Source organism: Antennarius striatus, chromosome 9 (genome assembly GCF_040054535.1).
Source record: "Antennarius striatus isolate MH-2024 chromosome 9, ASM4005453v1, whole genome shotgun sequence".
Classification (NCBI taxonomy): domain Eukaryota; kingdom Metazoa; phylum Chordata; class Actinopteri; order Lophiiformes; family Antennariidae; genus Antennarius; species Antennarius striatus.
In genome coordinates this window covers 47,840-71,404 of record NC_090784.1, presented here as the reverse complement: position 1 = coordinate 71,404, position 23,565 = coordinate 47,840, and the positions used below count along the sequence as shown (strand labels likewise).

At 43.4% G+C, this 23,565-nt stretch overlaps 1 pseudogene; it reads left to right on the top strand.

The window, feature by feature from the left end:
• Window positions 1–182: 182 nt before the first annotated feature.
• LOC137601371 (uncharacterized) lies at window positions 183–21,573 on the top strand (annotated as a pseudogene).
• The last annotated feature ends 1,992 nt before the right edge of the window (window positions 21,574–23,565 follow it).

The window sequence follows — 23,565 nt, the reverse complement described above, 5'->3', positions numbered from 1 at the left end:
GGTGGAGGACGAGGGGTTCAGGGAACTCATCCAGGTCCTTGAGCCCTCATATGTTTTACCAACCAGAAAGGTTTGTATAGAACATTTCTAGAGTAGTAGTTGATATATCCACTTTGTTTAATAATTCATTTCAATGTATTGACTTACTTTTGGTTGAACTTAATTTTCAGACTGTAAAGGAAATGGTGGCCAAAAGGTACGAGGAGGAACGCGAACGAGTGAAATTGGAAGTATAGCAAGCTGTGGCAGTAAGTATACCAGCTGACATGTGGACATCTGTGAACATGGAGGCGTACCTGGCTCTAACCTGTCACTACATAAATGAGAATATGCAGTTGTGTACATCTGTGTTAGGAGTGCAGTACTTTCCATAAAGTCACACTGCTGACAATTTGTCCCAGGTCATAAGGGGCATGATGGAGGACTGGGCCATAACCAGTAAAGTGTTTTGTGACCGGCGCAGCAGCAAACATGGTCGCATCCACTAAACAGCTCATAATTCTGGACTCAATTTGCATTGCACATAGATTAAATTTAATAGTTAGAAAATCATGTGACGACATCCCCACACTGACATCCATCAGACACAAAGTTAGGAACATTGTCACATACTTCAGATCCAGCACCACAGCCAAGGAGAAACTCGCTCACGTGCAGCGACAGATGGGACGGCCAACCCAGAAACTCATCAATGAGGTGGCAACACGCTGGAACAGCACATATGAAATGCTGGCGAGGCTGCATGATGAGAGGGAGCCAGTGTGGGTGGCGCTCACCTCATTGAACTCAGGCATACCTCCGCTGTCGGATGATGAGATTACCAACATCGGAGAAGCACTTCTTGTGCTTGCTCCGTTCCATCAAGCCACAGTGGAGATGTCTGAAGAGAAGAGGGTTTCAGGGTCAAAGGTCATCCCGATAATGCTATATCTCTCACTTGAGTGTAACTCCTCTAATTTGCACACACCCACAGCAACACAGTTACAGCAACACCTCAAGCGTCGAGTCACAGAGGCTGCCTCCAATCTGGAGTCATGGAGTGTGCTGACCCTATCGACACTTCTAGACCCCAGATATAAGTCACTCGGGTTTCCTAGTTCCTCCAAGTGCTCGGAGGCCATCAATAGGCTAAAAGCTGAATGTGCAGCTGTGATTGGGCGCACAGCAGAGGAGCCACAGCTGGGACCATTGTCACAACAGCTGTCTGCAAAAACGTCAGGCATGTTATTCAGCTTCATTTGTGCATTTGTTTGTAAATCATATACTAAAATGCCATTTGTTGTTTCTTAGACCTGTGGAGCCACCTGGACGAGGAGGTCAGCAGACGGACCAGCAGCTCCACAGCAGATGCTATTGTGGAGGTTCAGCGGTACCTGGCAGTGGGCAATGCTGCTAGGTCTGCTGATCCTCTGCAATATTGGGGCAGCCAGAGGAACACCTTTCCACACCTCTTCTGGTTGTCCCTCAACAATCTATGTACACCAGCGTCGTCTGTGCCGTGTGAGGGTATTCTCCAAGGCAGGGGAACTTGCTTCAAAAAAGAGAAACCGCTTACATCCAAAGACCTTAGAGCACCTTTTATTTTTAAACAAAGAATTATAATAAAAATCACCCAAATCTTCTCTTTACTTTGATTTTCACATGTTATGACCTTATATACAGTCAAGTTAAGTTTCCTTTATTGACCCCCTCAGGGAAATTCAGAATCACAGCAGCCCCATGTGGGGGTGGGGGGGGGTAACAATAGACAGTCACAGAACAAAGAACACATAACAACAAACAGATAGCACATAGTTATCATTGGTTTTTATACACACATTCACACTATTTATTGATTGTATATAAAGGTAAAGATATTTAATATTAAATGAAGATATGAAATATTACAATATACAGTATAAAATACAATAACTTAAATAGTATTATACACATTATACATTATACAGGTCATTGCTTCTGTATGTCAGTTGGGCTGACTAGGTTGCCTGTAATGATTTTTAATGATTTCCAGTAGGTGTCGGTATTGAGCAACACAGTATCAACACAGTATCAACACAGTATCAACACAGTATCAACACAGTATCAACACAGTATCAACACAGTTTGGAAGTGTGCCACAACACCTCATGAGGCCTCATCTACCCATCACTAGCTGTCAGCATCACAAGTGTCCACGAGGCTAAACTGGAGACGGTTACGTCCAGAACCACAACAGAACCAGGCTGGGGTAGATGTGTTTGATCAGATGGGGGGGGGGGTATTCAGTGTGAGCTCCTACATGATGAGGGCCATCGGTGGTGTGTCATAATATTCTGAACCTGGCTTCCATTAATGCTTCCATCCTGTTAAGAAGTGCACCAATAAGATGATGTCACAGAGGAACCTCATGATGCGACTCCAGAGTAACGTTGTTCAGGACACATGAAAGCAGAAGCCTGACAGATGATGGAGAAGAGCCCCTTTGGAGTAGCAGAAGATGGAGAGGAGAAGACAGTACCAAGAGGAGAATGTGTCATAAAAATAAAGTAAAGGATGATTGTGTCACATGTCATAAGGTTGAGGGAGCTGCAGATGGAAGGTACAGGTTACCTGTGTTGACGGTGAGTGACTGGGAGCCATTAGCAAACCATCTTGGTATGGTAACATCAGTGTCTCCAGCTGGGGGGCAGCCATCACATGGTTATTGAATGTTCATGATAATTAATGTTTTCATTGTTAAGGTCTAATGATGACACCAACTTGTTTTCAAGCAGGAAAATGAGAAAGCTGTGGTGATCATGCGATGAGAGGGTCAAGGGGTTTGTTCATGGTGAAGATCAATTAGTTAGGTACGTGTGTTATACAAGTACCTTATTGCCACACTGTAGGGTGAGGGAAAGTGTGTGTGTGTGTGTGTGTGTGTGTGTGTGTGTGTGTGTGTGTGTGTGTGTGTGTGTGTGTGTGTAATCCGCGCTGAGTGAATGCTGTAGCAGATAATTAAAATGAAGGAAATCTAAGAACGAGTGTTTTTAATAATGTTTTTTATTGTTATTAAATCACACGGATGTGCAGTTTCCTTTTTTTTTGACTAACGTGACCGTTCTGAGGAATTGCTCTCTTTGTGTGTTTGTGTAAGCGCTACCATTTGTTCTCTTTAAAGTGATAATTATTATTTCTGTCCATTTTAATGAATACCCAGAGGAAAAATTTACTGCTCAAAACTTGCTCTTCTATTGGTCAGGAGACAAGTTTGAGATTCATACCTCAGTCTCATTTTAGTTTCCATTTCTCTAAAATGTTTCTCACGTGTTTCTCCTAAATTTCACTCGGAGAAATGGCGGGACGGCCTGCTAATCTCAAGGGAGTGTTTTTCATGGCTCCTTTGTTTTCCTTTGGAGTGTCTCACCTATTACTATGGAGCCATACATGAGCCCCCCTCTCATCCCCACACACACACATCCATATCTTGTCACTATGGGGGAGAGGTAAAGTTAATGAATTACCCGATGAACAAGTGGGGGTAGTTATGAGTACAACAAAAATGTTTTTTGTATAAATGTATAAACGTGTCAGGCGGCCTTTGACAGAAGATGAGAAGCTGTGCAAGGGAGAGGTGTTTCTTCATTTTCAATTTGATGTCCAACGACGATTGCTGTGACATGGGGAGTCTGACTCTTCATAGTGACGTCACGTTCAGCGATGTCGATCAATTTGAGCAGCTGTTAGATTGTAAAATCGTGATATTTTACCAAGATACTGATGAGAATAACCGTAGAAACAACCTGGCTACCTTTCAAACAGGAACTCCTTCATGTGAAAAAACTTACTACTGTATATGCTCTTGCACAATAATCACTATTATGGGATATGTAATATTAAAGGGTTTCTAGGAGTGAAATTCTTTTGTGAACACTGTTACACCGGTTATGATAACCGCTACAGACATTCCTGCGTCAGAAGCTGTAAAGTGTGCGGGACAAATTGTAAAGATACTCCAGCTCAGAGAACCTACTGTACAGCTGGTAACAGGTTCTGTACAAATATCCAGTGTTTCAACAGTCATCTTGAACCGGGCTGGCGTCAGAAACTTGAAAAAGCAGTCTCCAGTTGTGAAACTTATAAAAGATGTCCAAGATGTAAAATTGTCTACTACACTTCTGTTAAAACCCCCGCGTCCATAAATGTGCCGTTAGACTGTGTCCAATCTGTAAGCAGCCTAAAACCGCTTTACCCCCTCAGGGTGAAGACTCAACACCGCGCGTTGTCTCCACTATTCAGAACTCTGATTCTGTTGTGGATGAGGATGAAAATCATAAATGTTTTATCCGTGTGAAACCTGTCAGGTTCAGGCAACCTAAAACATTCAAACACACTCAAAAAGGAGAAGACAACAGTTAGACTCGCGAGGGGAAACGAACAGAGATGTGCCCAGTTACAGATGTCTATCCGCTCCCAGGATTTCTCTGCCGAACCCCCTTTTTATTTAGGGCAGTCCCTGTTTACATTTATTTTTCTAAGGGATGGGGGGCAGAAAGACAACAGTAAAACAACATCTGGCATGAAGCAATAAAAAAGTGACACAGTCATTCTAATCTGTTTTAGGGCATCCTCTCCTTTGAAGATAACAACCAGTGTCATTCTTATTGTCATTCAGAGGTCGCATCCTGCTCAAATGGCTCCCACCAACACTCTGGTGGTCCCCCTGCTGGTTTCGTCTGCCTAGAAAAGAACTTAAAACATAGTAATACACTTCATACAGATATAAACATTAACATGGCCATGCTACAAAGAATAAAAGAATATAAAAAGAGTAAATATGAGATAAATTATATACATTATTCTAACATTTCCCTCCTGTTTATCACATATTTGCTCAAAATCTCATATCGCTGTATCAACTTCTTCATATTGATTTTTAGTTGTCAGTTCATTCTTATGAGCACAAATATGTTTAACACTTGGAGATCATGTCTATATGTCTAGGTCAAAATTGTCACTGTCGTCGTCAGTGTAGTCGTCAGGAGCAAGCAAAGGATGCATTTGAGCCATGTTTTCCTCCAAAGGTGAGATTGCTGTGGTGATCAGACGATTAACAAGAGAACGCAGACAGGGTATACAACAACATCCACACAAACTCATAATTGCAGAGAAAACTGCAATTGACACCAAAAATGAGGTTACTAAGCCTCTATACCTGCCAAAGGTATTCATCCAGGAATCCCACATGGACGTGTCGACACCAGAGTGTTCCTTCATCTTGCCATTGAGAGTTCTAAGTCCCTCTATGGCTTTGGTGAGGCTTCCATCAGCAGCTGTGTTATTGGGGATAAAAGTACAACACCCTTCCCCAAACATGGAACAAACCCCTCCCTTCTCTGCCAACAGCATGTCCACGGCTATTCTGTTCTGGAACGCCATAAGGGAGGTTGCTGATAATTGATTGTGAACTGCTTCAAATCCACTCTGTGTCCAGTTCCCCAGTTTTTGGACATTGTAATGGATGTAGTTGATTCTGTCTACATTTTTGTTAATCGTACACCACCAACAAAACAAGGACTCAAATCCTCCTGCTACCTGATTGACTAATTTGTATTCGTCAGGAACCCCACGCGGCACACCAATGGCATCGATATAAGTGGGGTCATTATCATGAAGTGAACGTTTTTGTTTGCGTATCATTGGGAAATCGTCTCTATCAGCTAACGCGGCGACTCTATCAACAGACATTTTGTGAATTGACACCGGCAGCATCAATGTAACCAGAGCACAGGTTCCTGTATAATTGTGTGGCAGTTTGTCAAAGAGTCTGTCGTCCCCACACCACCACCAAATATCTGCTCTAGCTACTGGTTTGAAATTTTTTGGTACTCTAATGATTTTGTCACATAAATTTCGAGTAAGATTTCCTAATTGTTTCCCAAGTCCAGTTATATTGATGCAAGAAAAATTACCAGGTGCAACATTTTTAGAGAACAATGTTTTTTCTTTATCAGTAGTGGTAACTGGAAAGACATAATCCCACTTGTCACACTCTGCGTTAGGGTTAGTATTGTTCATGACTTCTATTACACATCGTTTAGGGATGACTGCTGGAACCACTTGTAAAATCGGTCTTGGTCCCATGCATACAACGCAGTCACTGTTTGTCACTTTAGCAGCCTGTTCTACCATAAGCAGCCAATTGTTATTTATTCCACTAACACAGGTTTTAACGTGTAGCCAACCATCGACATTGTCAAAAGATACACTGACGGCTCTAACGCCAGCTTGTTGCGTGTAGTTATTCATTTTTGGTTGTTCCTTTGATTCCATGGTGCTGTTTACGCACACAACAACAGGGAAATAAGGGTCTGATCCTTGGGACCAGGCCCACAGCAGTAATCCCCAACAAGATGTGTTAAATAATGTGGCATTTGGGGGCCGTATTTCACCATCTGGAAGGGAAAAGGTTCATCTGAGTTGGTCTCCTAAATGACTGAGGGTCACTCTATCTTTAAAAAAGGTGGCCTCTTCACTATGACCAGGTGGCCAGTACTGCCCATCTTGGGTCGTAATAAAAGCGCTCCAATCAAGTCGTAAAATGTGTCCCGTCAAGTACCACCAATAGCCTGTCCAATATTTACCCAAGGTTTCTGTTTTACTCCAGAATCCTTTCAATGCTGTTATGGGAATATCTACAGAGGTCGTAGTATTAGGAGGCACAGTAAGGGTTATCGAGTTGTTATACACCCAGGATGTTATCCATGGAATGTAAGTTTCCGGTGCAACGTTTCTTTTTGCATATTTGATGTTTTGCAGCTGAAATGTGTGAGGCTTTGACACCTCACACAGATACCACATAAAAAGAAAGATTGACAATAAAAAGAAAATCAATGCCCAACATCTTAGAACTTGTTTTAAACATTTAGGGGTCATTTTGGCTGAAATACGATGCCCTCTACCAGGATTGGTGTCTTGTAAGATCCTCACTGACTTTCGGATCTCACCAGTCTCTACACGTCTGGATCCACCCTATTATCAGGCTTTTGCTCACCTCCCCTATAGGGCCTTTCAGCCGAAATGACCTTTTTACAATGTGGTATAATTTTGATGTATCTGTCCTACCATCCCTCCTGTTGAGACATGTGTAACACCATGGCTCAAAATAGTGTGCTGCACACTTACAAATGGCTAAGGTTTTTGGCAGTTGTACTGCTTTTAAAAGATCAGATAAAAGTTCTGCATGTGTCACTGGTTTGCCTGTAGATGTTATCATGCCTTGGTTTTTCCAGTATCGAGCAAAAGTGTGAATTGTAGCAAATGCATATTGACTATCTATATAAATTGTCACATCCCTATCTTCGATTTGCATGCTTCGGTTAATGCTACTAATTTAGCGGCTTGAGCTGAATAATTTGACGGTAAGAATTCGGCCTTTACTACAGTTTTTTGCGTTACTACTGCATATCCTGTTTGCGTTTTACCTAAATCATTTTTCTTAGAGGAACCATCTACAAATAGCACTTCTCCTGTTTCGAGTGGTTGATCTTTTAAATTATTTCTGCTTTTAGATGTCTTTTCTGCTATTTCTTGACAATCATGTTTAATGCCATCATCAGGTAGTGGTAACAATGTAGCTGGATTTAACGTTGTGCACCTCTCTATAGTCAAATGTGGTTGGGATAACAATGTTGCCATGCAAGACAAGTGTCTTGCAGGTGATAAAAATGTCATATTAGTCTGTAGGAGCAGAGCAGAGACAGCATGTGGTACTCTCAAAATCAAATGATGAAACAAGACTTAAGTAGCGCTTGTTTCCACAGCCATGGATACTACAATGACTACTTTAACACAGTGTGGCAATGCACATGCCACACTGTCCAATTTAGATGAGGCATACGGTATTGTCTTCATTTTATCTCCGCATTGTTGTACCAAAACTGAGGTCATAAAATGACCTTTACAATCTACCATCTGAATAAAAGGTTTAATATAATTTGGCAAGGCTAATGCAGTGCTAGATACCAGAGTTTGCTTTATTTCACAAAAGGCATTTTCAGCCTCTACTGTCCATTTCAAAGGTGAGGTCATTTTAAGGTCTTCATCATACATTATTTTACTCAAAGGTGAGATTATCTCTGCATAATTTGGCACCCAGTTTTCTACAATAATTTGTCAAACCTAAAAATGACATCATTTGCTTTTTAGTTTGTGGTATAGGTGATTGAAGTATTGCAGTTTTCCTATCTTCTACTATTGTTCTTCCTCCTGCACTCAGATTATGTCCCAAGTATTTCACCTGTTGTTTGCACATCTGTAACTTATTTTTACTCACTTTATGTCCCTCCTCAGCCAAATGTTTCAATAGGGCCACTGTATCTTTTTTGCATGTTTCTTTGTCAGGTGATGCTAGTAAAACATCATCCACATAAATCAAAATTTGGCTATTTCCTGGAGGTTGGAATTTTGTCATGCTAGCATTCATTGCCTGAGGGTAAATAGTTGGACTCTCACAATACCCTTGGGGTAATCGGGTATAAGTATATCTCTGGCCACCAAAGGTAAATGCAAACCAAAACTGACTGTTCTTATCAACAGGTATAGAGAAAAATGCATTACTGATGTCTACAACAGTGAAAACTTTAGCATCTGGTCTGAGTGAATTTAGCAAAGTGTAAGGGTCTGGGACGCATGGTGCTCTTTGAACGACAGCATTATTTACGGCCTGTAAATCTTGGACCATACGCCATCCTACAGATGGTGCTTGCTTTTTTACTGGGAATATTGGAGTATTACATGGTGAATCATTACATTTTATTATTACACCGGCAGCTATTAAGTCATTAATTACTGGTTTTATGCCTTCATATACATCCTGTTTTAATGGATATTGTCGCACACAAGGTCTATGTTCAGTTTTAGGTCTAATTTGTACAGGTAGGGTTCCTTTTATTTAACCAACATCAGTGGAATTTCTAGACCATAATTTCTCTGGAACGTCTTTTAACAGTTCTTCCTCTTCTTGTGTGAGCACAAACAGTCATTGGTTAGACAGATTTTTAGTATACATGTGTACGCCTTTTTGTACTTGGATTGTCCAGAACAATGCTTTTCTGGTCAGTCCAGTGGCAGCACTTATAACCATAGTATCAGAGATGTGTTCCCAATCAACTGCATTTTCACCTTTTACCACCATTTTACTCAAATCTTTCCAATTTTCTGTATTACTTTTATACAAAGCAATAAAAGGTGCTGTCCACATTTTTAACAGTCTTACTGTCTCTGTTGATAACAACTTAACTGCTGCAGCTGCATTAGCTTCCCCATCTGAATAGACATAAGTTACTGTGACTCTTGTTGGCGGGGCTTTAGTTAAACTCTTTTCATAATTTTCATCAGGTCCTGGTGTGGTTTTGTACCAGAGTGTGATATGCAAATCTTCTTCTGACATTTTGTTCTGTATTTTAGGTACTATCTTTTGTCCCTCTGTCATCAGAGCTGTGGCTGTCTCATGAGCTGTTTTATTTGGAATATCAAGGGAGCAATAATAAAACAGTTCACCTGTTCCCTGGAGAACAAAAATGTCTCCCTTTTGAAGGTCTGCTCTTCTCTTTACTACAATGTTTCCCTCAAAACTTGGCACTAATGCTAATCCTAGCAATAGCAGACCGTCACGGCCTAATAGATTTACAGGACAATCAGGAAACATTAATATTGACATTTGACAGGACTGTCCTTGGGGATCTCTCAACCAAACGGGTTCTGATTGTGGTACAGCGGACATTTAGCCATTAGCAGATTTTACTATCACACTACTTTGTCTGGAGCCTGGAATAGACTCCTTACGTATCATTCTTCACGCACCAGTGTCACAGAAGAAAGTCATAGGTTTTCCATTTACCATTAGCAATGTTTCTGGTTTTACTCCATCCATCAAGAACAAATCTTTTAAGTTTATAATTAAGAACTTCTTTTGTCTCACATTCCACTTTAAAGTCTTTCTCTATTTATTTATTTATTTATTTATTTATTTTCTGTCAACGAATCACATTCTCTTAGTCAATCTTAATCTACTCTTTCCTTATCAGGACAATCTCTGGCTACTGTATATATCCTTCCTTCCCACAACATTAACATTCTGACATGTTCTATGTAGCTCCACCTCTTCCATCTCCTCCTCCATGTCTCTTACCTCCAAAGCTGCCTCTAAAACTTCCCTGATAGAATATTTCTTCTTCTTTCTGATTAAAGGCTCCTGCTGACTTCCTGTTTCTTTTCTTTCACTTATCTTTACTTTCTCTTATCAACGTGCTTAAACTTTCTAAAGAATTCCCGTTCAATATTCCCATTAATGTAAACCCCTTTTTATGATTCGGTGCCAAAACAAAACATTTATAACCTCATATTTACCCCATAATTTGAATTGACTCAATGGGTAATATAAATTTAATACTTATACTTTCAATGGCTTATCAATCACACAATGCACACTCACACTGATCTTCCCATACGTATATGGTTGGATCTTATCAAACACACACTAACTTGGGTGACCTTATTTCAGCCAGGTGGCTGGTATGACACTTTCATACTGAGCAGCTCTCCCCTATAGTATACAGAGAATATATACCAGAAACTGAAAGACTCACCACAAAGTTTATATCACTTATATAATTTATACATTCATATGCCCATTTTATTTCAATGGAATATACAGTATGTGCTAATTCTTTCCTTTTCTTACTTTGTGTTTATACTTTTCTTTTGTTATTTCTTTTTTTTCTATTTTTATTTTTTCCCCATTATGTTGTAGCTACCCTTTATTATTATTATTGTTATTATTATTATTATTATTTCATGAAGCGCTGCTATTTTTATGTGTTTAATTGACCTCCAATTTATACTATCCTCTATTATCATCTGTCTTAAATTTTAAACTTTTTTTAGGATCCTGTTTTTCAATAAGTTTCCAATCTTAACACTGCAGTGTATCTTTGGCCTTTATTTGACTTAGTCCTTTCCCCATTTTAAAAATTTAGTCCAGTCTGTCAACACCTAGGGTGTTCTAAAAACTGGTTTTCTGTCAGTAGGGCAGCAAATCAATTTCCTGTTGTGGTAATTCTCACTTCAACTCTTTCGAGTGGAGAATTCTTGCCTTTGCATCCACACCAGTCTGCTGCTTACGATCCTACTGTTTTGGTATGAAATAATAACACCTAGTGGTATTTTATTTCCATTCACACTCTCACTTTCTCACACAAACGTTTGTCCACGGAATTTAAGCACCTATTTTGCAGGACTCCGCCATCCTTTGATTTAGTAAGCCAATTTACACGGATCTTCCGGACTCCGTCGTCCAAATTTGTTACACGGAATTTATCGGACTCCGTCGTCCCTCGTTTACCTGCTAGTGACTAGTATTTTCAGGGTTTGTACTCTTCAGCCAATTTACACGGATATTCCGGACTCCGTCGTCCAAATTTAGTTTACTTTGCGCATCGGCCCACATTCATTCATTTCTTTTTAAACAAGCTTGTACTCACCACTGTTGTCTTCCCTCTCTCGGAATGCCGTCAACCCGTGGATCCCAGCTGGTGACTAGGAGGCCGGTCCTGGAAAGGATCTGTTAGGCTGCTCCTAGGCTAACCTGCCGTGGCCACGGTCTTTCCGGTGTCCTCGTCACCCGCTGGAATCCTTAGGTATATTGGCATCCGGCTCGAAGGACCAATTTAATGTCAGGTTCAGGCAACCTAAAACATTCAAACACACTCAAAAAGGAGAAGACAACAGTTAGACTCGCGAAGGGAAACGAACAGAGATGTGCCCAGTTACAGATGTCTATCCGCTCCCAGGATTTCTCTGCCGAACCCTCTTTTTATTTAGGGCAGTCCCTGTTTACATTTATTTTTCTAAGGGATGGGGGGCAGAAAGACAACAGTAAAACAACATCTGGCATGAAGCAATAAAAAAGTGACACAGTCATTCTAATCTGTTTTAGGGCATCCTCTCCTTTGAAGATAACAACCAGTGTCACTCTTATTGTCATTCAGAGGTCGCATCCTGCTCAAATGGCTCCCACCAACACTCTGGTGGTCCCCCTGCTGGTTTCGTCTGCCTAAAAAAGAACTTAAAACATAGTAATACACTTCATACAGATATAAACATTAACATGGCCATGCTACAAAGAATAAAGGAATATAAAAAGAGTAAATATGAGATAAATTATATACATTATTCTAACAAAACCCGTTAAACTGGAAGAAAAAATGTATGAAAGAAAACTTGTATTTTTTGATTTTGAAACCGCTCAAACCAGCGGCACCCATCTTCCAGTCCTTGTTGTGGCTCATTCATCAGATGGGGGGGCGACACATCTGACTGTGGTTTAGTGTTCCTCCTCCATTACCGGAAGAAAAAATACAAAAACACAACCTTCATCTCACATTATGGGAAAGGTTTCGACCATCACATAATTTTAAACACTTACGTTAAACAGGGTATAGCGCCATTCGTCATAGGTCAAGGGAGTAAAATAATTCTGATTAGTGACAACGAGTTTCAGCTGAAATTTATTGATTCATTTTCTTTCATCCCAATCCCGCTCAGAGACTTTCCTAAAGCACTAGGATGTAAAGCAGAGCTTAAAAAAGGCTTCTTTCCACACAAATTCACCGATAATTCAAGAAAAGGGTACAGGGGGAGGTACCCACCCCCTGAGATGTATGGGGCTGATGAAATGACTCCTAAACAGAGTTTATTTGAATGGTACGAGAGTGTGAAAGATCAAGAGTTTAACTACGATCGCGAGTTAGTATTGTGAAAATGATGTACAAATACTCGGAGGGCGCCATGACATTTCGCGACGAATTTATCCAAACAACAAAGTGTGATCCCTTTGATAACGTAACCATTGCTTCTGCAGCACTGACTGTTTTCCAAACCTTCTTCCTACAACCCAATTCCGTGTCCTAATAATTATCGGACATCATTCAAAGCTTTCTCACACGCTTCAATCCAATGACCAGAGTTTGAGGCATTCTCACAGGGGATTTCAATTCGACACGCCTTGAACGGGGGTGAGGTTAAAATCGGCCGGTATTTTGTGGACGGGTATGCACAGGTAGATGGGCGGTTGACGGTCTATTCGTTCAACGGTTGCTTTTTTCACGGCTGCAATCTGTTTTAATCCACATGACAAATCTCCTCTCACAGGTGAACGTTTTAGCGAGACGTACTCGAACACCATGAAAAGAATCGATGGTTTACAAACGGAGTACAAGGTTGATTCTGTAGTCGTGATGTGGGAACATGACTGGGATTTCAAGAAAAAAACAGATGAGTGTGTTAAATCATTCTTAGAGCAGTTTCAACAACTGCTTCCTTTAGAATCCAGAGACGCCCTATATGGGGGGGGGGGGGACTGCCGCTATTCAGCTACGTCTGGCAGGGGAACATGAAAAATTCTTATATTCTGACTTCTGCTCATTGTACCCACATCTGCAGGCTATCTGTAAGTTTCCAATTGGACATCCAAAAATAAATAGAGACAATTTTGATGTTAAATTACTTTGGTCTGATCCGTGCTAAAGTCTATCCTCCTCGTAAACTATTTTCCCCCATACCTCCCAGCAGAAACGATAAAGGGAAGCTTATTTTCACGCTGTGCCGTTCGTGCGGACTCGTGAACAATCAGACTTCTGAATGTAAACACAATGACGACGACAGATCGTTAACAGGTGTGGACGTCGGCTGAAATATTGATGGGGCGGACAAAAGGATACATTCTGGCAGAAATTTATGAAGTGTGACATTTTGAAGAAAAGTCTGAGCAACTCTTTAAAGAATACATTTACACCTTCCTGAAACAGAAACAAGAAGCCTCTGGGTACCCTCTGAAGGCTGATGACGTCACAAGTCAACGCGCATACATAAATGAGTATGAAGAGAACTCTAGCTCAGGTCGGTCACCACGGACCTGAAGCGGTGACATATTTCCTGTATCGCTGTTCCGCTCTCACTCTGTCCTTCTGTTTGATTATTGCCCTTTTTACTGTTATTTAATGGTTATTACGGCTGGTTCTAGTTGCTCTGCAGTTCTAGATAGGATGTCTCTGCTAGAGAGACGTGTCCGTGAGCTAGAGCAGCTCTTTGGAGGTAATGTTAGTATAGATACCATGGACACTGTAGCTAGCGTTAGCACGGCCGTTAGCTTATCCTCGTCGGTAGTGGCTCAGCAGTTTGTCACCGTGGATTGTGGGGGGGGGGGCGGCGGTCTGGTCCGGTCTGCGCTTGCCTCCCCTGGCGGCCGGCCGGCCGGGCTGCGGTCCCGGCTCGCCCGGTTTCCTCGGCCCCGGCCTCCCCCTCTTCCGCCCGCGGGGCTAAACCCGGTCAGCCTAGACAGCATAGCACGTTAGTCATAGGCGACTCCATTACCCGCAATATTAGATTAGTGACGCCAGCAACAGTACGCTGTCTACCAGGGGCCAGAGCTCCCGACATAGAAGCTAACCTCAGGGTGCTGGCATCAGCTAGGGAGAAGAAGGGCAGTCAGAAACACTCCACCAATCCACCTACGAACATTGTTATTCATGTTGGCACCAATGATATTAGGCTCCGGCAGTCAGAGGTAACAAAGAATAGCTTGGTTAGGGCTCTGGACTGCGCTAGGAAGATGTGTCGGCATCCAGTAATAGTCTCTGGCCTCTTGCCTGTGAGGGGAATGATGAGACTTATAATAGGTTAACAGCTATGAACTGCTGGCTGGCGCTACTGTAGGGAACAGGGTTTAGGCTTCGTAGATAACTGGCCTTCCTTCTGGGGCCGCCCCGAGCTGCTGAGAGCTGACGGCCTGCCTCCTGCTGGGGCAGGGGCAGCTCTTTTGTCCAGGAATACAGACAGGGCCTTACAGCGTGTTTAACACTAGCCATGCAGCGCTCTGGCTGCAGGTGATTAGAGAACCTGCTAGAGTAGTTGTTGGTGCGGTTGTGGAGTCTAGACTAGGAAACCATCAGACTGATGGAATAGTTAGTAACACTGAGACTGTCTCCTTCCCTCGGATTTTTAATAAAATGGCCCGGGACTTAAACATGTACATTAAGCACAAGAATCTCACTTCTGCTGCTATCACCAGTGACAATGTATTGTTCAGTGAAGCACCTGATCAGGTTATACAAGATTCAATACCTGAAAGTATCCCAGTTATTTTATCACATCGTGTGTATAGGTCATTACCTCCCAGATTCATTGAGACGTGGCGTCTGATTAAGATTAATACATCCTCAGCTGTTAAACCGTTTAACAATAATGTTAGTGACACTACCACATTTCAATTTGGCCTCTTAAATATTAGATCAATGTCATCTAAGGCCTTGCTTGTGAACGATTTAATTATTTAACATGGCCTGGATATGATTGCTTTATGTGAAACATGGCTAAAACCAAATGTCTTCTTACCGTTAAGTGAAGCTTCACCACCTGATTTTACATATGCTCATGCCTCAAGGGCTGATAAACAGGGTGGAGGTGTTGCTTTAGTCTGCAAATCTATTCTGAACCTTACTTCTAAACTAGATATTAATTTTACCTCTTTTGAGGCTCTTGTTCTAAAACCATCGCCTACAGCTGTAAACAGCAGGCTTCATATTGTAGTAGTCTATAGACCACCTGTTCCCTATTCTTTATTCTTAGAAGAATTTGGTGAATTCATTTCGGATCTAATTACTCAATCTGACGAGGTTATAGTGACTGGTCATTTTAACATTCATTTAAATAACGCTAGTGATTCGTTGTGTAAAGCTTTCTTAACCCTCCTTGACATGTTAGGTTTCACTCAGTGGGTACATGAAGCAACTCATTCCAGTGGTAATACCCTAGATCTGATTCTATCGCATGGTATAAATGTTACTGCTGTGACTGTCTCCTCTTACGTCAGTGATATCTGACCATTTTCTTATTACTTTTAAAGCAGACTTTATTTGTCCAGATGGCATTACTCCTGATTTAGTCACTACTCACCATACCGGCTTGTCAACGGTATCTAAACTTAGTGAGCTTCTACCTGAGGTATTGACTCCTTTTACTGTAGATTCAGGATCAATTGAAAACTACACCACTGATCTAAACTCAGCTCTTTCTAGTCTGTTGGACTCAGTTGCACCTCTAAAAACTAAAACCATAGGGGTGCGCAGGTCTACACCATGGTTTAACGAGGAGACACGCGCTCTCAGACGGGCCTGTAGGAGTTTAGAGCGCAGGTGGCGTGAATCAAAATCTCAGTTAAGCTATTTCTCTTGGCATGAGTGTCTTAAACTACAAGCGTGCTCTGTCGACCGCTAACACTGCCTATTTCTCCAGATTAATAAACAAAAATAAACACAATCCTCGATTTCTGTTTAATACCGTAACCAGATTGACCCAGAAACAGCCAACGGCAAGCAGCTTGTTATTTACAGCTCATGATAATGATCATGTAATGATCATGTAATGTAGCCACAAGAGGACACAAGCCAGTGTCTTATTGTGCCGGTCCCAAGCCCGGATAAATACAGAGGGTTGCGTCAGGAAGGGCATCCGGCGTAAAACTTTTGCCAAATCAAAGATGCGAATCAAACCTATGACTTCCATACCGGATCGGTCGAGGCCCGGGTTAACAACGACCGCCATCGGCGCTGTTGACCTACAGGGCGCCGGTGGAAATTGGATTACTGTTGGTCGAAGAAGGAGAGGAGGAAAGTGCGTTCGCACGAAGAAAGAGAAGAGGAACACCAAGAGTATAGGACTGAGAGTAGGGACGTTGAATGTTGGAACTATGACAGGAAAAGGTAGAGAGTTGGTTGACATGATGCAGAGAAGGAAGGTAGACATACTGTGTGTCCAGGAGACCAGGTGGAAAAGTAGCAAGGCTAGAAGTTTAGGAGCAGGGTTCAAGTTGTTCTATCATGGTGTAGATGGGAAGAGAAATGGAGTAGGAGTTATCTTGAAGGAGGAGTTTGTTAGGAATGTCCTGGAGGTAAAAAGAGTGTCGGATAGAGTGATGAGTCTGAAGCTAGAAATAGAAGGTGTGATATTCAATGTTGTTAGCGGGTATGCTCCACAGGTAGGATGTGAGCTGGAGGAGAAGGATAAATTCTGGTCGGACCTTGATGAAGTGATGCAGAGCATGCCTAGAAGTGAGAGAGTTGTCATTGGAGCAGACTTCAATGGACATGTTGGTGCAGGAAACAGAGGTGATGAGGATGTGATGGGCAGGTTTGGTATCCAGGAGAGGAATGCAGAAGGACAGATGGTAGTTGACTTTGCAAAAAGGATGGAAATGGCTGTAGTGAATACTTTCTTCCAGAAGAGGCAGGAACATAGAGTGACCTATAAGAGTGGCGGTAGGAGCACACAGGTAGACTACATCTTGTGTAGACGGTGTAACCTGAAAGAGATCAGTGACTGCAAAGTAGTGGTAGGTGAGAGTGTAGCCAAACAGCATAGGATGGTGGTGTGTAGGATGACTCTGGTGGTGAGGAAGATCAAGAGGGCAAAGGCAAAGAGAAGACGAAATGGTGGAAGCTGAAAAAGGAAGAGTGTTGCATGACTTTTAGGAAGGAGTTAAGACAGGCTCTGGGTGGTGAGGAGGTGCTTCCAGATGACTGGACAACTACAGCTAATGTGATCAGGGAGACAGGTAGGAGAGTACTTGGTGTGTCATCTGGAAGGAAAGCAGATAAGGAAACTTGGTGGTGGAATGAGGAGGTACAGGAGTGTATACAGAGAAAGAGGTTAGCTAAGAGGAAGTGGGACACTGAGAGGACTGAGGAGAGTAGACAAGAGTACAGGGAGATGCAGCGTAAGGTGAAGGTAGAGGTAGCAAAGGCCAAACAAGAAGCTTATGATGACTTGTATGCTAGGTTGGCCAGTAAGGAGGGAGAGACTGATCTATACCGGTTGGCAAGACAGAGAGATAGAGATGGGAAGGACGTGCAGCAGGTTAGGGTGATTAAGGATAGGGATGGAAGTCTATTGACAGGTGCCAGTAGTGTGATGGTGTGGTGAGAGTGTTTCGTCCAGCAAAATACCAAAATAAAACCAAAGTACAACGAGGATGATGTTACAGCCAAAACGGGAATTATTTTATTGATACGCAGATCATCAGTACAGATCAATCGGGAACAGCCCCTGGATGCATGTCTCCTCACACTTTTATAGTCACAGTCCTCCATTTGTGTGTGCGTGAGCTTTGTTCGTGTCCTATTCATGAGAAAACAGGAAACCAATTGTTCCTGGTAACTGTCCAAACCTAAGTAACCATCCCATGTCAGGTTGACCCGCTTCCTGTCTTCCTGTTTTTCGGACAATCTGGTTATTCGCTGCCAAACTTGAAAATGTGTTTCCTCTGATTTGAAATGTGACCCACACATGCATTATTTCGCTTCCACAATGGGAAGATGGAAAGAGTACTTTGAAGAGTTGATGAACGTGGAAAATGAGAGAGAACAAAGACTAGAAGAGGTTACTGTTGTGGACCAGGATGTAGCAAAGATTAGTCAGGATGAAGTGAGGAGGGCATTGAAGAGGATGAAGAGTGGAAAGGCAGTCGGTCCTGATGATATACCTGTAGAGGTTTGGAAGTGTCTAGGAGAGGTGGCAGTAGAGTTTCTGACTGGGTTGTTCAACAGGATCTTAGATAGTGAGAAGATGCCTGAGGAATGGAGGAGAAGTGTGCTGGTGCCCATTTTTAAGAACAAGGGAGATGTGCAGAGTTGTGGCAACTACAGAGGAATAAAGCTGATGAGCCATACAATAAAGTTATGGGAGAGAGTAGTGGAAGCTAGACTAAGGGCAGAAGTGAACATTTGTGAGCAGCAGTATGGTTTCATGCCAAAAAAGAGTACTACAGATGCAGTATTTGCGTTGAGGATGTTGATAGAGAAGTATAGAGAAGGCCAGAGGGAGCTGCATTGTGTTTTTGTAGATCTGGAGAAAGCTTACGACAGGGTGCCCAGAGAGGAACTGTGGTATTGTATGAGGAAGTCTGGAGTGGCAGAGAAATATGTTAGAGCGGTGCAGGACATGTATGAGGACTGTAAGACAGTGGTGAGGTGTGCTGTAGGTGTGACAGAGGAGTTCAAGGTGGAGGTGGGACTGCATCAGGGATCAGCTCTGAGCCCCTTCTTGTTCGCTATGGTGATGGACAGGCTGACAGACGAGGTTAGACAGGAATCTCCATGGACTATGATGTTTCCAGATGACATTGTGATCTGTAGTGAGAGCAGGGAACAGGTGGAGGAGAAGCTAGAGAGGTGGAGGTTTGTCCTGGAAAGGAGGGGAATGAAGGTTAGCCGCAGTAAGACAGAGTACATGTGTGTGAATGAGAGGAACCCAAGTGGAAGAGTGAGGTTACAGGGAGAAGAGATCAAGAAGGTGGAGGATTTTAAGTACTTAGGCTCAACAGTCAGAGCAATGGAGAGTGTGGAAAAGAGGTGAAGAAGCGTGTCAAGGCAGGATGGAACGGGTGGAGGAAAGTGTCAGGTGTGATGTGTGATAGAAGAGTTTAAGCTAAAATGAAAGGAAAGGTGTACAAAATTGTGGTGAGACCAGCGATGTTGTTTGGTCTAGAGACAGTGTCACTGAAGAAAAGACAGGAGACAGAGCTGGAGGTAGCAGAGATGAAGATGCTGAGGTTCTCTCTGGGAGTGACCAGGAAGGATAGGATCAGGAATGAGTACATCAGAGGGACAGCACATGTTAGAAGTTTTGGAGATAAAGTGAGAGAGGCCAGACTGAGATGGTTTGGACATATCCAGAGGAGAGATAGTGAACATATTGGTAGACGGATGTTGAGTTTTGAACTGCCAGGCAGGAGGCCTAGAGGAAGACCAAAGAGGAGGTTTATGGATGTAGTGAGGGAAGACATGAAGGTAGTTGGTGTGAGAGAAGAGGATTCAAAGGACAGGGCTAGATGGAGAAAATTGATTCGCTGTGGCGACCCCTGAAGGGAAAAGCCGAAAGGAAAAGAAGAAGAAGAAGAAGAAGATAAGCAAGATTATGTCCCTACTCAGCGACAGCACGACCTATGAGACCCTGAAGCCGACCCAACCAGCAGCTACAAAAAGAAGGTTGTGGACTGCCTACAGAAGCTACAGAAGGAGGAAACTTTAAACAGCCTGCTCTACTTTCGCCTGCACCCTGGGGAGGCTATACCATGCATATATGGCCTCCCCAAAATTCATGAAGGAACACCCACTCAGATTCATCGTCAGCAGCATCAACTCTGTCACTTACAACGTTGCCAAGCATGTTGCAACCATCTTGGCCCTGCTAGTGGGTAACAACCCCTATCATATAGAGAATTCCATGGACTTTGTGGAAAAGGAGAGAGGACTGAGATTGGATACAGATGAGACCATGGTATCCTACGACGTCACCTCCCTGTTCACATGTGTCCCCACAATGGAGGCTGTGGAAGCGGTGAGACAACGGCTTTCACAGGACACCACCCTCAGCGACAGGACAAACCTCAACCCCAACCAGATCTGCAAACTTATGAACCTCTGCCTCAACACAACCTACTTCCAGTACAGAGGGAACTTCTATAGGCAGAAACACAGATGTCCCATGGGTGCGCCGGTGTCTCCTATCGTGGCCAACTTGTACATGGAAGAGGTGGAACACAAGGCCCTTACCTCGTTCAACAGAACACCACCAAGCCACTGGTTCCGGTATGTGGACGACACATGGGTTAAGGTAAAAATCCACGAGGCGTAACCTTTCACCGAACACATCAACTCGGTGGACAGTGACATCAAGTTCACCAGAGAGGATGTAAAGGACAACAGTTTGCCCTTTTTGGATTGTGAGGTTGGCATAAAAGATGACAGAAGTCTGTATGTCGGGGTATATAGGAAACCAACACACACGGACCTGCTTTTTGACTCTCACCACCCACTGGAGCACAAGCTGGGCGTCATCAGGACCCTGCAAGACAGGGCTGATAAGCTACCAATTAGTACCCAAGACGAGGTGAAAGAACACCAACACCTGAAAGGGGCACTGAAAACCTGTGGATATCCTGACTGGACCTTCGAGAAAGTCCACACAAGTTCCAGAAAGGAGAACAACCCAGTGAGGACGGAAGATAACAAACAATGGTATAGTGATCTGTATGTGTCTGGAGTGTCTGAAAAGCTGAGGAGGATCTTTAACAAACACAAGGTCCCTGTGTATTTTAAGCCGGGAAACACCCTCCGACAGAGACTGGTCCACCCAAAAGACCCCCCACCACACAGTCAGAAGAGCAATCTGGTGTATGCAGTTAAATGCAGCGAGGAATGCTCAGAAGTCTACATGGGGGAAACCAAACAACCACTACACAGACGCATGGCTCAACACAGAAGAGCCAACACATCAGGACAGGACTCGGCAGTCTGCCCCCCCGAAGGAAGAGGGACACTCATTTCAGGACACTGATGTTCAGATCTTGGACAGGGAAGATAAATGGTTTGAGAGACGAGTGAAAGAGGCCATCCACGTCAAAGTGGAGAAGCCATCTCTGAACAGGGGGGTGGTCTGTGACATCACCTTTCTCCCATTTACAATCATGTCCTTTCAAAACTCCCAAAAAGATTATAAGCGGATTGACCCAGGTGATGTGACTGGAGTTACAGCTGTGGGTAAGGGGGTTCCAACACACACACAGTCCCCCCGATTATATCTCCAATAGGTGGTGATTACACGGAGGACTCATTAAAATAATGAAAACAAAACAATACAGAAAGTTAGACCTGCTTCTCTCTGCAAAGACAGTGAAGGAAAGAAGACGCAACATCACCAATCATTAATTCAACTCCTGCATTTACCAATTAACCGTGAGGAGTCATGTGATGTGATCGATAGTGAACAGACAGGCTGTTGTGCAGGTATGTGAACTCCAATGAGCAGCAAAAAGAAACGATAGTTAATAGCACGGCTTGTTTAGAACATGTTACCTAAACATGCTCAATAAAAGTCTCCAGGAGCAGAAACACCGTTTTTTCATTGGTTGTCATTGGAGCTCCAGCTGACTGTATTCATCAGGGATGAACAGCGAGCCCCCCCCCCCCCCCTGAAAGAGTCCAGAGATGACGACACCCCCAATCACCATCACACTGAACAGGGATTACTGTATTTAGGAGTGATCGTCGATACGCGAGCTGCATTTGGGAGCAGATTTAACAAGTTCATCAATACAGAACATAATACAATAATATAGTAATGAAAGGTAAACTTTAAACACCAAATATGGTACAACAGAGTAGTCATGTGGTGTCACTCTCCAGGATGCGCTGCATGGAAATTAAATAATCATGAATCTCATTATGTATTTGTAGACTAGTCAGTCAATTATATACTAGGTTCATATAGCCAATATACACACTTAGAGCTTGTGTTGCCTTCATATAAAGCTTATACTATTTTGCGGCTCCAGGCAGGTTTGATTTTATTTTTTTTTGGTTCAATTTGGCTCTTTGAACGTTTAAGGTTGCTGACGCCTGAGCTAGATTTACTCCAAGAAAGTGTTTGTATTGTGACACAGATTTCAATCGTATACACTTCACTCCTAGCGATGGACATAACCCTCCGCTCGGAAACTATTTGGGAGAGTTGATTAGAATTAGATCCACATGACTTTATTTAATTGTGGAGTGCTGCCGGCCCCAGATCATATGCACATGTAACAGATCGCACCAAGGGGATTACACAGAATTATGAAAATTGTAAAAAAAATGGTTTTGACAGTTTTGGTAGAAACGTATCTTAAAGAGCGTGACACAGCGTAAAATCCCTGCTTGATACAGAAAAATTAAGAAAAATGCGATGAGAGAGGCCCAGCAGGCAGTGAGACTCTGCCTGAGGGAGGCAAAAGACAACTATAGAAGGACGCTGGAGAACCAGCTTGGGAGCAACCAGGTGCGGGAGGTCTGGAGTGGCATGAGGGCCACCACCGGCTATGGAGAGGGCCGCAGTACAGTGGAGGGGAACGTGGAGCGAGCTGATGAACTTACAGCTTTTTAATCGGTTCAGCTCCCCCACCACTCCATGCCCAGAGTTCCCCCGGCCCAGCTGATCTGACTCCACGTGACTCCTTCTCCCCCTCTCCGTCCAGCTCATCTGCCTCCCCCTCTCCCTCTCCGTCCACCTCTCCCTCTCTGCCCACCTCACCCATCTACCCCAGTTCAAACCCAGACCCTTCCACCACCTCAACTGCCAGACCCCCGGCCGGAGGGACCAACGTGCCACGCCCCCACATACGGCCATCACTGTGGAACAGGTGACGTCTGCGTTGAGGAGGCTTCGCCCAAGGAAGGCGGCCGGACCAGACCAGATCCCCCCAAGACTCCTCAAGGCCTGCGCTGCCGAACTGGGCGAACCCCTACACCAGGTCTTCGACCTCAGTCTCCGGCTGGGGAGGGTCCCGTCCTTGTGGAAGATATCCTGCATCGTCCCTGTACCCAAGCAGAGATGCCCCACTGAGCTCAACGACTATCGACCAGTCACTCTCACCTCACACGTGATGAAGACCCTAGAGCGACTGGTCCTGGAGCTCATGCGTCCCCAGGTGCAGGGTGCGATGGACCCTCTCCA